Source organism: Aedes albopictus, chromosome 3 (assembly GCF_035046485.1).
Source record: "Aedes albopictus strain Foshan chromosome 3, AalbF5, whole genome shotgun sequence".
NCBI classification, from domain to species: domain Eukaryota; kingdom Metazoa; phylum Arthropoda; class Insecta; order Diptera; family Culicidae; genus Aedes; species Aedes albopictus.
This window is the reverse complement of record NC_085138.1, coordinates 73,335,781-73,347,420: the sequence shown is the minus strand read 5'-3', so window position 1 is coordinate 73,347,420 and position 11,640 is coordinate 73,335,781.

Genomic DNA, 11,640 nt, shown 5'->3' with positions numbered 1-11,640 from the left:
AAATTCATAAAGGCCTGTGAATTTTGCAGAAAGAACAAAGTCAGTAAAAGAACAAAAGAAGCATCTATTATCACATCTACACCTCAGAAACCATTCGATGTGATCTCTATCGATACGGTCGGACCGTTACCCAAAACAAGCAGGAATAATCGTTACTGTATCACTTTACAATGTGACTTATCGAAATTCGTTATAATAATCCCTATACAGAATAAAGAATCTAATACTATTGCTCGTGCATTAGTAGAAGATTTTATCCTTAAATATGGTAACTTCTTGGAGCTAAGATCTGATAGAGGAACCGAATATTGCAACGAAGTTCTTCAGCAGATCAGCAAAATTTTAAATTTCAAACAAACCTTTTCAGCCGCCTATCATCCAGAGACGATCGGTGCATTGGAGAGAAATCACAGATGCCTAAACGAGTATCTGCGATCATTCTCAAATGAACACCATGACGACTGGGATGATTGGGTTGGTTTCTACACTTTTGTATACAATACAACCCCGCATACAGATTCTAATCTTACACCGTTCGAATTAGTCTATGGAAGGAAACCAAATTTACCGCAAGATCTGATGAACAACAGAACTATAGAACCAGTTTATAATATTGAGCAATACATGAATGAATTGAAATTTAAATTACAAAAAAGTCAAACTATAGCAAGGGAACATATGATCAAAGAGAAAATTCAAAGAACTGCTGACCTAAATATCAATCTAAACCCAATCGACGTCTCATTAGGAGATTTAGTCTACATAACCAAGGAAAACAGAAAAAAATTAGACTCGTTTTATACAGGACCATATAAAGTTATAGAAACTAAAAATAGCAACTGCGTCATAGAAGATCTTGCAAAAACAAAAAAAAATAGAAGTTCATAAAAATAGATTAATAAAGATGTAAAAAAAAAAAAAAATAAAAAAATAAAAAAAAAATGGGAAGGCAGCCAACTTATATTATAATTGTTTAAATAATTCCAGTACATCAAATATAAAATAACAGAACATTGTCAAACTATAAATTAATCATATTTTGTCAATTCAATTATAGTCATACGACGAAATTCATTGTAACCAATAGTCTAAGCAAGCAACCGAACAACGCAATTTCATATGGATTACTTGTACAATAGCAATTTCATATGGATTACTTGTACTTAAATATAAAATTGAGAGCTAATATCGGTAGAAGTGGCACAAGAAAATCTAAACGAACATTCTTAACAATCCCAAGCGCACGCTGTCCTTTGTATATTTCCAATGTTTAAACTATGCGCTCAGGAGTAAAACGAAGAATGTTCAGCTCAGATTTTCCTGTGCCACTCCCGCTAGAAAATACAAATGATTTATCATGTGAAAGTAATGTTATTTCATCGGTATATACATACAAAATTTATTAAAATTAATTGTACATGAAACCCTTATTTTAAGCTTATCATAACTTCAACTTAAACCTAGTCTCCTTAAACGAATACTTTCTTGAACCTAAACAGGTGCTTATTATCTACAAAATGAACGGTAAACGGTGGGCCATCTATCGAATCTAATTTTATGAGCGTAAACTTATCAGTTCGTTCAATTGCTTCTAAAGCAACGTAATGTGAATTATAGCTTCCGCATAACCATTGTCTGCATATTACATAAACATCTTCTTCGTGCTTGAGAAATTCTTCAGACTCCAAAAGTTGGACGATATCGTTCTCTGTTTTTGATATAAACTGACCAATTTTATAGGAAACATCATTCAATTTACAAGACGGTGCCATGCTTACTTTTCACTGTTAAAAGGCCAGGAATCAATTTTGTTCCAATACGGCCTTAATTTAACAATTTGCTCCGTGAAGCTTCCTTCAATGGGAGACTCAAAAAATGTCTCATTACACGTATGGTAAGCAAATTGTAAACAAGATTTTAAACACAAGGAGTATGCTATGTTAGTGCGGGATGTAATGATATGTTCATACTCTTTAAAAATTTGATGTTTAGCTTCATTACGGAAGCACATCATCTTATAGATAGGGCCACTGTCTTTGATAACTTTAGGATAGTGCACCAAGAAGTGCTGCTTAGGTTTCAAATGCTCATCAAAGTTTTTCAAATATAATTCATTATGTTTGTGTATCGAACTTTCTAATTCTTTGAGGTCTTCGTCTGTGAATTTTCTATACATTAGGACATCTGTCATTTTCATGAGCGTGGTACAAAAAGTCCATACACAATCATTTGGTGGAATATATGGCCCTACAATAAAGCTTAAGTTATTGCAAAACGATCTCATTTCATCGGCTGTCATTCTTAGTACTACTGATTTTGATTTATTTTTTTTTATCATAAGTTTCAGTTATGGTAGGCATACGACTCATTCCAAGTTCTAGCGAATTTTTACCGACAATGTTAATACGAGTGTTCAGATCAGAAAGAGAAAAGTATCTTTTTTCATAAATAAAATAGTTTAAAGCAGAAGTGAACCCGTATTTGCAAACACCATTGCTGTAAACATCATGCATTGCATCAACGCACGCATTTATCACAACATGGAATGATGGCAGCTTATTAAATTCAAATTGCCCTGCTATTCCAGTTTCAGATTGTTTGTTGGTTGCAACATCTTCGTTGTAGTTTTCAATAGTTCTTAGACAGTTTTCATGTTCTTGACAATCTTTTTGTAGTAGATGTTTTGGTCGTCGGCAAAACCGGCAGTAAAAATTGGCATTAAAGCCACCAGAGAAACGAAGCAGAGTATGTATGCCAAGATTGTCTCTTTGGAGCATGGTTAACACAAATCTAACTTTAACTTGTAAACCATTATGATTTATAATTATGCCTTCTTCTTCAATCTGTTTAAAAGTGTTTACCAACTTCTTCACTAATTCGTTAATGCCAACGTTCTGCATAACTACTTTTCTGATGAAACCAGCCACAAAAACATTGCAAATTTTTGAGCAGTATTTCTCTGGAAGTGTGGGGAAATTGTAATAAATCCCGCATATTGAGTCGATCTTATGGTGCGAGCTCTGAGTATCATTAATCTCGAACTCATCTGCGTATAGCCATACTGGAATAGTGTAGTCAAAATCGTGTTCTTCTGCATATTTTTGAATAATGAATTTCCAAACGTTACTGTTGACAAAATGGTTTATGGTTTTTGATGATTCTAGTTGTTTGGCATTTTCTATTGTATCTGAAAGTATGGGATGCTGCTCAAAAAAAGATTTTATTTGAAATTTTATGTTGTTCAAAACCAAGCAAGATTTTCTATCATAGTTGTCTGTTTGAAATTCTTCTGTGACTGTGCAACTATCTTGTAAAAAAGTTATTATGGAAGGAAACGCAAAGATGCCTATTTTCTTTAGATGGTTGAACAATTTGTAATCACTGTTAATGATATTGAAAGCTTTCTTCATACTGGACAGACATACGAAAAGCTGGTGTTGATTGTCAGGATTCTTGGTACTAACATCTAAGCTTTCAATTTGCTCCGCAAAACCACGACAAAACTTTTGAGTTTCTTGCTGCACGTGCTGAACGTCCTGTCTTGAAAAGTTTTTTTTATTGTGCATACTTAAAGTAAATCCAGTAGCAGCTGCTTGAATTGCGAGTAACATATCATTGACGGTATTATCATTATTGGACTCCATTTTTTGTATTTTACGCACCGGTTCGTCGACCGTCGGTGTGCTTTCACAAATATTAGCATTTTTGGATAATGTGTTAGATTCGTTTGAATTAAAATTATGGTTCCTCAAGTGTCGCTTAAAAGGATAGATTTTGCTAAACGTTTGTGGGCATCCAGGATATTTGCAGGGATATCGGTAGTCGGCCGGGGTTCTGTGCTCGACGGTTAGATGGGTCAGCAGCTTTTCGGCAGAATCGAACCGGAGGTTGCAGTTTTCGACACAGCATCCGACGAACATGGCTGATTAGAAGTCAAATACCCAGACAGCTTCGTAATGCACACGTACGTATTTGTGCAGTCCAATTCGTACACGTGTTTTTTCACGAACAGCCACACCAATTTTGACACCTTCGACGTTGGCAGGCCAAGAACCACGGTCAGTTTGATGAGTACATCTATGCCTCTTGCGATGCTCGGTAGATTGTAACGTAAATGCTTGTAGGCCACCATACAATTACCCGTTACGTTGGTGTAGTCTGTCCCAAAAACAACCAGTTTCGGAATTGCAGACCCGCCTTGCTCATCCCAATTAGCTTGAAGATTATCCAGAGCCAACTTAGCGTCATCGCTCGTCTTACAAAATAACAGTGTATCGTCCTGTGCAGTCGCAATTGTAGGTTTGAAACCTGAAGCTGTCTTAACGGGGATAAGGACAGTGTTCAATCCCAACAATACGGCTGGTAAGCGAAAATCTGTTCAAGAGAAAAATAATTGTAATAAAACAATCTATTGAATTGAACGTTTCAATTACCTATACTAAGTGTCTTATTTTGGATGGTAAAAACGATCGACTTTGCTGATGGATCTTTCGCTATTTTGGCGATGTAGCATCCAATTGGTTCGATTATGTCCTTCCACTTTGTTATGCCACCCGTTGGAGTTTTTAGGCCGAGTTGTTTGTAGTCGATGTCCAGCTAGTTGAAAGAAAAAATATTAAGTAACGAGTATACAAGGATGAATCAATGATATTCTTACCAACTGATATCCAAATTCCATCAACAAGTGAGGAAAAGTCTGAAGTACGTTCGAGCTGTGATGTTGTTTCCTCAAATTTTCTTTCCGTGCTTCAAACGACTGTTCCCATTGCACCATCACAGTCGGCCACGGCGATTGGTTCAACTGGAGCCATTCGTGTGCAGTATAGGACACTGCATTGTTTTGATTTTGTATGGGATTTTGACGTTTCTTGGCCTTGTTGTTTACAAAATTTCAATAAGAGTGAAAGAGAAGGAGACAACTTCGTGCAGAGCCCTATTGGCCTGAGGAGGTATTTCAAACCTAGCGGATTTAGCTTCGGTAGCGCCACTCAGATATTCATCATCTTCCTTCTCTCTTTTGCGTTCAGCCTGCTTCAGATAATTTATTCTGCTGTAGAGTTTGCCTCCGGGGTTCCCTTTCTCTTTTGCGATGAAATATGTTGCCTAAGGAAATTCTTGAGTAAATTTAAAAAGTGATACTATCAATACAATTTAGATACCTTCGTTTCGTTTGGAAAAAGATCAACGATTAGATCCGCGTAAACACTCAACTGGTCAGCCGACGTTTTTTTCCTCCTTTTAAGGTGCTCTTTTGCAACGATATCTGTTACAAACTTTTTGTTGGCTTCCGATAATTCCAGGTTACTGCTCACACTCTTCAAAATTCTGGCGCCAATCACTGTTTGTTGCAAGAGATCTCTCAGCGATTTTGTCGAGAAGTAAAAGGTTGAGTCCTGCGGACAAAAACGATATTATTTCAAAAATCTCACGGATTCAGTCAACATTTTAACATACCACTTCATTTATAGATGAACCACCTTTTGCTATGTTTCGTTCCGTTTCGTCTGCTCCTGTCCTTGAATTCGGTTTGGTTACGAGATTCGTTTCCACTTTGGTGAACGAATTCGCGATACATTCTACCTCCTGGTCCTCCGGATCAGCTATTTTCTCGGGTTCATCCGGCGTTTTCTTTGTGCCCTCGCTCTTCAAGTCGATTATTCGAACCGGCTCTTCCACTTCCACTTCCTCCGTTCGTGGCTTCTTCGGTTTTCTCGCTTTAAGGGAAGCCTTCGCCTCCGGCGATTTTATAGTTGACTGATTGGGTTCGCTCTGTTGAAAAACAAATGACAGTTACACTAAAAGATAGATACCTCTCTTTGTTTTCTATCTAACAATAACAAAGTCATACATTTCCTGTTAGAATATTTGCACAAGTATATAGATAATTTAATATTTTACTTGCCTTCTCCGCTGTTTCCTCCGGCTCAGCTATTGTCTCGGGTTCATCCGGCGTTTTCTTTGTTCCCTCGCTCTTTAAGTCGATTATTCGAACCGGCTCTTCCACTTCCACTTTCTCCGTTCGTCGCTTCTTCGATTCTCTCGCTTTGAGGGGAGCCTTCGCCTTCCGGTCGTTAATTTGTACCGGTTCTTTCGGTTCCGGGACCTTCTCCGTTCGTCGGTACTTTGATGCTCTTGGTTATTTAAGCACTTCCTTCACCTTCGGGTCATTAATTTCTACCGGTTCCGGGATATCCTTCGTTTGTTGAAGTTTCGTTTCGCTTGATTTAACCGGTTCCTTTGTTTTTTTCCGTTCCCGCTTTCTTCAGATCGACTGGTTCGTCCGGGATCTTTTCTGTTTCTCGCTGCTGCTGCCCGACTTCCGGGTCCTCCGGCGTTTCTTCGATTTCCCGTTCCGCATTCACTTCCACATCAAGTCGGTTCTCATGCAAGTCGTCCAGGATTACCGTGCCTTCAAGACCCTATATCGAAAATTGCATATATTATAATTAAAAGGATATTATATTTTCTTTATTTGACTTACATTACGGCTCCGCTAACTGGAGATCCCACTCCAGATTTCCAGAATTCCACTCTACGTCCGCCTGCTCGAGAGAATCAAATATCTGATGTCTGGGCCAACAGATTAACGCGGCTGCATCTATTCCGCACTCTAATTGATAAAAATAAAATATTCCATGTAATATTGCTGAATAGTTGAATATTATAACGAATTATTTGATTTAAACATACCTGCAAACACTTCCAAAGCACTCTGCGGTATTGGCAAATCTTCTAGCAAATCTTCTATAGGGCACTGCACTGTTTTGATTTTGTATGGGATTTTGACGTTTCTTGGCCTTGTTGTTTACAAAATTTCTGTAAGAGTGAAAGAGAAGGGGAGAATTCCATGCAGTTCCCTACCCAAGTAACATTTTAAGTTTTGTTCGGCTCTACAAGAGATCTTCATGACCAATTTTATAAAACTCGCAATAAAACTGATTTATACATCAAAACCTTTTGATAACCTCTTTAAGAGCATCTTCCGGCTAAGTGGACCTTTCTCGGAGAGGTTTTGTAAACCGCATTAAGAGTAGCAATAAAAACGTTTTAAAACCCTGTAGAAAAATTTCCCATTCTCGATTGTTGTTGTTTTTTTTTTCAACAAAAACTATAACAGCTCAAGATGCAGAGAAGCTTCTTCGATGGCACGTAAAGTTTAGGACGATACATCATTCGTAAATAGAAGCGGTCATTTAAAAGTAATATTTTAGTTGTTATTGTGCCTACAAGACTTATGCGCATTCAATTTTACCGTGAATATTGGGGTGGCAGAATCATAAAATCAATGCGCTTCAAAAATAGTGGATATTATCATCTTAAAATGAAATAAATCAATTCGTTTATTTAGTAAAACTATCTCGAATCACAAGAAAACTCAGCAGAGAGAGTTTATTTATGTGAGCATGTTATGGAAATGGTGGCAAACTATCAATTCATTGCTAATTTGTGCAAAATTAACTATTTTCCATTCACGTTAGCTAATTGTTCAATATGGCGACAACCAAAATCAGCGAAAATAAAACGAAAGCAAGTTTACTTTTATGATGACCGCAATAAACCTAGAAATGTCGTAGTTCTGCTTTTCCACCAACAGATGTCGTTACTAATCGAACGGATCGCCATCTATTGAGAGTTTTAGCAGTTTTATTGTGGTAATAATGATTACCAGGAGGTTTACAAATCGGAAAGTTTTGTTTACTCTTAAAATCTGTCTTTATGGATATCTTCAAGTATACTATAAAACATTTTATCAATGGTTTTCATAAAAGCAGTCATAAAACTGCGAGTTTTAATTATTGCTGTAATAAAACCCTAATAAAAATCAAACAAAACTAATCAGCAATGAAATTGTTACTTGGGTATGGACGCCATTTTCAACACTGTTTACATTTCATACGCGCCAACTATGATATTTTTCACACAAGATGCAACTTCGAATTTCATTGCGCTCACGTATGAAAAGCATACGCCTGTCAAATGAAATACATACGGGTTGCGAATGAATTTTATATCAATGTTATGAAAAGCATACGACTGTTATGAAATAGTTAAAATTCAAAATTTTATTGATTCATAAGACCTAAAGTATGAAAAACGTAGTTGCAGTATCCTCAGTGCAGGTTAATCATCATAAACAAAATTTATTTGACACGTCTAGTACCGCTAGTGACGCTGTAAGGGCGTGGCAAACTAGATGTTAGTCACACGAGCAGTCGCGACATTGAATTTCTGTGGCTAGTTATTCTAATGGCAACAATGACTCATCGACCAGTGTGCAAAGTGACATTAGGGTGGGGCTAATTTTAAAAGATCTCTTCGGGATATAATTTCCCAATTGGAAAGTGATTTACTAGTCGATATTGAGCTGTACAAAAATGAGCGATTTCGGTTGATATTTAGGGTTGGCGCAAAGGGTTTAAGTAGATTTTTTGCAAGAGCCAAACTTCAAAAAACATTTAGAATTTAATTTTACTAGACTAAATCGGTGATTCTAGAACCCAATTGGACAAAACTCTAAATTGCGATATCTCTACTGGTTTCTGAGATATTAAAAAAAATATCATATTCCGGTTTTTTTAGGTTAGATGCCAAAATATGACATTTTTTTGAGTATCTGTAAAAGTTCTCTTTATCTTACAATTCGGCAGCATCGGTTGGCGCGTAACATTGGATCATGGTAAGGTTTGGAACCCGTGTTCAGAATCGGGCTACAATTATCCTCTCATTAATAGGTTCCCACTTCAGCGCAGCTTGGGCGACAGCGTTGAGCAGGAAACCAACTCAACGGTGGCTAGGAGCGTGTTCACCTCGTAGGCCAGAGTATAGCAGAATTTGGCCCGACGCCAATCTGTGTTCTCCAAAGTTCGGCCAGCGGACTTCGCTCAAGCTTCATACGGTATGCTTCATTGGCTAGTTGTGCCAGTTTGCCTTGCTAAGCTAGGGTTAATACATTCCAAGTTCCAATTTTGTCCGTTATTTCGCGCTTAAAGTCGTTGCCGTTGAATCAGTTCGTAATCTTTCATTTCCGGTTTCTGTACCGGATTTTGGATTTCGGAAACAGTAGTTTGTTGGCCTAAGGTCCCCCATCCACCGTGGTGGGGCTGCCAATGGAGGAGCAGTTCATACTCAGCCGCTGAATGCCAGAGCATACGCTGTTTGAGTCGCATCTCCTTGGTGAACAGATGCTCGAGACGTACTCCTCAATCTAGCTGATGTCAGAAGGATAACAGTGCCCAGGCTGATCTACCAACTAAGCACACAACCCTTAGCAGGCGTTCTTTGTAATCGCATGACCCGTGGAAGCATGAGGTAAGAACTTGTGAGGTCCAGAGCTACGTTTGACGCTCTCCTTATCGGCTTACCGTTTTGCAGCCTAGGGGACTTCCATGGCACTCATCTCCAATCGCTTGCCGACGTGTGCTCCAGAATCTCGGCTACTCCAAATGTTACGAACTGCCGGTAATGCCTAGGGCCAGCAATGATCCATGCCAAGGCTATTCTGGAATATGTCCGAAACATCATCTTGGAACTCCATGGTTTTTTCCGGATGAACTTCGACCAACGTACACCCATGACGCTCCCTTGTAGTACCATATGTTGGGCGTGCGATAACTCGCTCGCATCGACAAACATATGGAGTTCAGACTTGAGGTAAGTCTTCTGATACAAGAGGTCCAATTCCAGCGTTGCCAGCTTTTATCGTAAATCACGTGCATCGCAATTTGACGTCCTGAAAGTGAGGCCCTATCAGCAAGCACCAGAAAGAGTTGCTGACAATGGGGCCTCTACCTGCCCCGACCTTGCCCGGGAACGCTTTTCATTTCAACCACGGGCACACGGCATTTCAGTCAAGCTAGTTATTACATATCCTCTGAACAAGATTGTCCGAAGTCGTGTCCGTATGGCATGTGGCAATCATGCGTTCACGCCGGCACATGCCGGCGAAAATGCCGGCACATGAACGCAACGTGTTTCTCCCTTTTCTCTAAACTAGCATATACCGGACGTTCAGGAGAAACTGTATGACCGAAACGGTGTAGATACTGCCTAAGAGCACCCATGGCCCGAAAGAACCTGAGTCAGGTGGAATGCTACTTTCCCATGGAGCCTATTGATCCTATCCTGATCTATCCCCGGAATCATCCTGTGGGTCTACCTTCCTTTGGTGGAGCTGTCCCACGCACGCTGCCATGACCAAAAAGAGGCCAACCTGGCAGTCCTACGAATGTCCCTTGTGTCACACATTTCGAAGCAGTCTATGTCCTCTCGATAAGGATGCCGATAGGAACCATAAATACCAGTCAATGATGACACAGAGCGCATCTTGTGACATGATTAAGCTCAATGGGTCTCAGCCTGTTGAACAGGACACGCGACAGTATCTTGTACGCCGGAAGGGTAACTTCTCTGTAATTTCCATACTCTAGTCTATGATCTTTCTTTTAGATTGGGCATATTAAGCCATTCAACCAGTTGGGCAATTCTTCATCCTCCCATATCTTGATAAAAATCTGGTGGTATTACCCGCACTAATAGAAAGCTTAAAAAAAATCTCTTTCCACCAGTTTGGTAAAATTGGGTGGAAAGGATACTGCCAAGTCTAATTTAGTAATATGTTCATAGTTTTCTCTTATTTCTCAAGTCAACCTTTCTATTTGATTACTCTTCTGTAGTTTGATGAGAACTACAACCTTACAGCATATTCAATGACCTAACAAGAGTTCGTAAGAAAAAAATGAACAAAAGCAACAACGGAGGGAGATTTTCAGATGTGTGTTCATTTTTCATGTATTGAAATTCTCAGGAATTGTACAATTCGTCATCACATTTTAATCTTGGCCGGTGTTCGCCCTCTCGACGGCTTCAGTCAGAAGGATACTGCACGTACGCCACCATCTCCGCCATCAATCAGATTGCTTACCCGTATTAGGAAGGCACAACACCCAGAAAAGAGATGATGGTGAGAGAGAATCAGAGGAAGAAAAAAAACTCAATGCATGCATTCTGCTGTGGCGTAGTGTGTTATATTTTGGATCACATTCTTGTCTTCTTGTAAGAGGCGAGACGACACGACAGAACTGCATGCATTCCTAATAAAGAGTTCGATGACTTCTCAAGTCGGTTTATTTAGTTGGAACTCAAAATTCAAACTGAAACCCCCCTTCCCATATGTACATTTAGAGAAAAGGGAAAAAATATGCTTAACCACAAGTAAATGAAAATATTTGATTGCAAATCATAGCCTTACTTGCTGACGTCCGTCGAATACTCATCAAAAGAAAAAGCCCACTTCAGACCCTCATTATAAACCATTCTTGAAGGATCAACAACCGACCGACGATGTGGTGCGGTAGCAACCAACGAGAGGGAGCAACATACTTTCATATTTTCTACCAACACCACACCACATCCCTTTGTCCTGATGGTTGTTGTATTGGATACGGTAAGAAAGTTGATGAACCCCGAAATCCTTATTCGATTGTGGCAGTGTTCCTCAGTCCACGACAGTAAGAGTAAGAGCAATAAAAAAATGAATGGATTTTCATCTAATTCCCGTCTAGCTAAACACTGACCATGATCGAGTTTATTCTTGCACATCGCCTAATGCCTCATGGATTACATGAATTACTTATTTGTAAA